Source organism: Brachyhypopomus gauderio, chromosome 7, assembly GCF_052324685.1.
Source record: "Brachyhypopomus gauderio isolate BG-103 chromosome 7, BGAUD_0.2, whole genome shotgun sequence".
NCBI classification, from domain to species: Eukaryota; Metazoa; Chordata; class Actinopteri; order Gymnotiformes; family Hypopomidae; genus Brachyhypopomus; species Brachyhypopomus gauderio.
Window position 1 is genome coordinate 16,778,798 of NC_135217.1, and position 5,120 is coordinate 16,783,917.

A 5,120-nucleotide genomic window follows, 5' to 3' on the forward strand; every position below is an offset into this window, starting at 1 on the left:
TAACGACAGCTAGCATCGCCATAGCGGGCGGAAATTATCATACAGTTAAGCCCACCCACTAAGAGGGAAGATATGATTGGTCAATTTTACTGTCATTTGAAACTGGTATTGCGCTGAATTATAACTGCCAGGCCCTCTGTAAACGAACAGCGGGCATCACAAGACGGGTTTCCATCCAAACCTTTCGAAAAAATAATGCGCAATTTCCAAGATTCGGCAGAAAAAAATGCGAATTAAGCCTTGTTCCCATTCATTGTTTTCATTCATGTAAACGAACAGCGGGCATCACAGTCCTGATAGGGGGAGACACAGGCTCACAGGCTTCCACTTAACCCCTCACCTTCCAACACAGATTGAATAGACACGGTTGAATAATTTATTTGCTTATATTTCTGTAATTGTTTAGATGTTGATAAGTAGATTAAAAAATTGGACAAATTATATATATATTTATGTTTGAAGAATATTTTTGGCCCTCTGAGAGGGCGTAGAGGGCCCTGACGGTTCCCCATTGCCTTCATCCCACAGTGACCCCTCCTTAAACTCCTCTTCCTCCTCACCTTCATCCCCAATTTACCCCCCTTAAACTCCTCATCTTCCACCTCCTTCCTTCTCCCGCACTCCACAATGTACATAAGGCTTCCCAAATAGACCACAGTAGAACTGGTCGTGATCCACCTTATGTTACATGCTCTGTGTGTCAATAAACTTGTCAACACCGAAACCGTCCAGTCTCCTGATTCCTGAATCTTATTCCTGAAGGCCGAATTTCTAACACTATAACTAACACTATTATATATGATGATTAAACACTATAACTAATGCTATTATATATGATTTGTCATACAGGCAAAACCTACGTGAGAAGGTAATAAACTAAGCTAGCAGTCAACAACCCTGCCTCCCCTACACACACACACTATGCACAAAATATATTCTGTAAATGAATTAACATCACTTATTTATTCCACGCCTGTCTCAGTTTTCTGCCTCAGTAAAACAATCTGTGGAGAGAAAGAAGAGGAACTGAACACATCACCAGTAGTGAGGGGTGATTAGTGAATACTGAGTAGGGAGTGGTGAGTGGTGATTAGTGAATACTGAGTAGGGAGTGGTGAGCAGGAAGTGGTGATTAGTGAGTGGTGAGTAATGAGTAGTGATTTGTGAGCAGTGAGTGGTGATTAGTGATTAGTAAGTAGTGAGTAGTGATTTGTAAGCAGTGAGTGGTGAGTAGTGAGTTGTGAGTGGTGAGTCCAGCACAGGAAGAATCACTGAAACTGCTGCTGCTACAGTAAACACCACCACATGGGGCCAAACCTCCTTCATTAAGTAAAGAAACCTGGAGGCTCTGTTGTGTCTATGGACCACAAGGCCTGGAGCATTTTAGCACGGGGGCGTCTTACCCAGGTCTCCTGTGTTTACCATCCCTGCCATGAAAAACCCAGCCCACCCTGACTTCTGCGCTCTCTCTCTCTCTCTATTTCTTTAATTTACTCAGTCTCTCCTTTTCCTTTAAGTCTATGGTCTGAGGCAGCATCATTCGTCTGGCCTCCTACTGTGTGGATCGATACATATGAGATATCTGTCACACACACACACACAAACACACACAAACACACACACACACACACACACATACACAAACACACACACACACACACACACACACTCACTCACACACACGCGCACACACGCACACCTTTCACTGAACTGATTGTCAGTAAACTTAACCTTAATACCAGTATGCCCATTCCCTGATTACAGCCATCAGGGTGAACTATTTTTGATTGATGCTCTTATCAGTTTTTATATACATACATTCATAAAATTACACACTGCAATGTGTAGGTTCATTCTGCTGAGAACAGCCATGTTGGAGTCAACTGGAAACCCCAGTGGCGAACACTGCCCTCTGCTGCTCAAGTGCTCAAGTTGCAGGTTTGAATGCTTGTATTTTCTTTTTTGGGGGGCTTGTTGTGAATACTTCGAATCCTTCATTATTCACAGAAAGAAGGCAGGGTGTCACTGGCACTGGTGAACTGGCCTGGAGTGGGAGACAGACAGTGATGGGGGGTCAGCTCGACCTATCTGGATGCCTCCGGCAGGGTTAGGTGGGCTCAAAGTGAGCAGGGTAAAAACCTTTGTGTGGGAAAATGCAGAAGGCAGCTTCAGGTCAGAGGTCACCTCTCTTTTTCCCCTCTGTTCTTCTCTCACACCTAAGGTTTTAACACAAGAAGTGTGTTTACAATGAACTTTACATTGGTCCTTTTCATTCTCAGCTAAACTGAACCCAGAGGGGTAAGTGAAGCACCCAGGAGAGCTCTCATTCCTGCCGCTCGAGGTCTTCTGAGAGTCCCACGCATTCTCATAACGCAGAAATGCAGATCGTTTCACGCAACGCCACCCTGAGCAGAGTGTGCCTACAGCGACACTGAGCTCCCATGCTGAGATCCTGGAGATCAGGTCTTACCACCCCCCCCCCCCCCCCCCCCCCCCTCCAGAGCTTTCATGGACCTACCCACCATGATCAAGAGGTGAACAGCTCAGTGTCACCTCACCTTTCTCCATCTTCCCATCTCTCCCTCCATCTCTCTCCACCACACTCTCTCCCTCCATCTCTCCCCCATCTCTCTCCACCACACTCTCTGCCTCCATCTCTCCCTCCATCTCTCTCCACCACTCTCTCCCTCCATTTCTCTCCACCAAACTCTCTCCCTCCATCTCTCTCTCCACTGCTCTCTCTCTCCAATGTAATTTGCTGGCTGCTCTCTCTATTGAAGCTAATTCTCTCCCAGGGGCCGCTGTTGCTCCAGAAACCTCATGTACTGGATTTTGAGAGTGTGTATGGGAGCAACACGCATGTGTGAACACAGCTGATTATGGTTTGTTTTAAGGTAGGAAGTGAGGAAGGGAGTGAACACCTGGCCATGATTCTTCTGATGGAGTACCTAGCACCTGTACACGGAGACAGACAAAGAAAGAGCATTAACATACATGACATACAGCATTTGCATATATAAAATACATCATTAACATACATGACATAGGGCATTTGCATACAATTCAGATAGATTTTTATTGAGCTGATACAGAGATTAGCAGTTAGAATTTTGACTGTGCCACAGTTCAACCAAGAGACTAAAAGTAAACTCACTTTGAAACGGGCTGAGAAAACTCAAACGGAAGCCAGAGGTGTGTGGTAATGATATGTCTGTAGACATGAGGATGTGTAGTTTTAAGATCATTTAGTGTTTGTGTAAATATATTTCTGCTAGTATCAGGAAATCCTGCTTACCCTGGTAGATTTATTGACTTAATCATAGTCATTTTTTATATATTTGAGCTTGTTTGTAGAGTGGCGTTGTTGCAGTCAGAATGCACCTGCAGTCTCTAGCCACAGTGTGAGAAATCTGACCTGCCAGTTCATCTCTACGAGTGACCCGGGCTGAGAGTGACCCTAATTATGATCTCAGCTGACCCTGATGGTGACCCTGATACTCCATCTCTGAATACTTGTACTATATTTTTTTAATGGATTTTAGATTTGCAGAGAAACCTCCAAAATCACCTGTAGAGGGCAGCAGAGTTTTATGCTTAATTTACAGGCCATTTTCTTCACTCCAGGAACCCAAGTCCTGTCACGTACTGTCTTAGAAAAACTGTGCTACTGCTTTTTTGTGTTTTCCTTTCAAGAGTAGTAGAAAACCTTTCAGTTACAGCAGTGTAGCTGCACACAAACACATATAATGATACGTTTGACATAAGTAGAACTATTTAAACTGAGTCATGGTCGGGTCACTGAGGGTCAGTGAAATTGGAATGGTTCATTATTCATGAGCCAGAATGACTGTCAAGTCCTGAAGCATAGCGTGATGTGTGTAGTGTGATGTGTGTAGTGCATAGTGTGTAGCGTGATGTGTAGTGTGTAGCATGTGTAATATTGGGTCCGTTGTTCCATGGGTAGCGTGGTCGTGGATGAATGAAAGACAAGCACACAAACAAGCTCTTTCTTAATGCTTTTATCTCCTGCTCGGATAACAGAACTAACATGTCCCAGTCTCTCCATTCCCGCTCTCCCTCTTGACCCATCAACCCCAGCGCTAACAGGGGAGAGCAATCAAAAACCGCCTCTTAACGGCTGTGGATTCACACACATGAAAAGAGGATTTTAAACCACCATAAACATTCACTGTACTCGAGTTTACAAAATTTAAAAAACAAAATGATTTGAGAATACATACATACATACATAATTATAATAATAATAAAAATAATCTTTATTTGTATAGCACCTTTCATACATACATGCAACTCAAAGTGCTTTACAGAATAAATTAAAAAACATTAAAAGGAAGGAAAGTGTAACGTAGCTCGCGCTACGGAGCGAGGAGATGGACACAATCGCTGAGAGGAGCGAGATTTATTAAAGGGAATACCATACTCATCGTCAGAAAGCCAGGCAGGGTCGATCACAGGAGGGCAGTCCGAATAACAAAGGTACACAGGCATACTGAACACGACGGGGAACACAGACAAACTCACGAGCAAGATGAAAACAGCGAACAGCAAGCACAAACCGACAGCATGAACAAATGGATAGACAAAATCACGGATGACACGACTGGGGAATGACGGGACTTATATACATAGAACCAAACTAGGGACAGGTGATGACAATGACACAGGGGCGTGGTAACAAACGAGGAATCAAAACCAACGAGCAGGGCGGGACAAACAGGCAGGGAACACGGACATGAGGGAACCTAGAGTGACAGCTACGAGAGGGGGCGTTGCCCTACGTGACAGAACCCCCCCTCAAAGCGTGCCACTCCGGGGCACGCAAGGGCAGACAGGACAGGGACAGCGGACACAGGACAGACCGGAGGAACAGACAAGGGGAAAGCAGGGCACGGAGACCGGGGCACAGCAGGGACAGGGGAACCAGAGACGGGCCAGGAGCCGGGCTGGGGCATGGCGATACAGGCAGGGACAGGGCGAGGTATGGGAGCATGACCGGGAACAGACACAGGAGACGGGCCAGGGGACAGGGCAGAGGCATACACGGAGGCAAACACGGCTTGGACGACTGAGACAGGCACAGGCACAAGGTGGGTGACGAC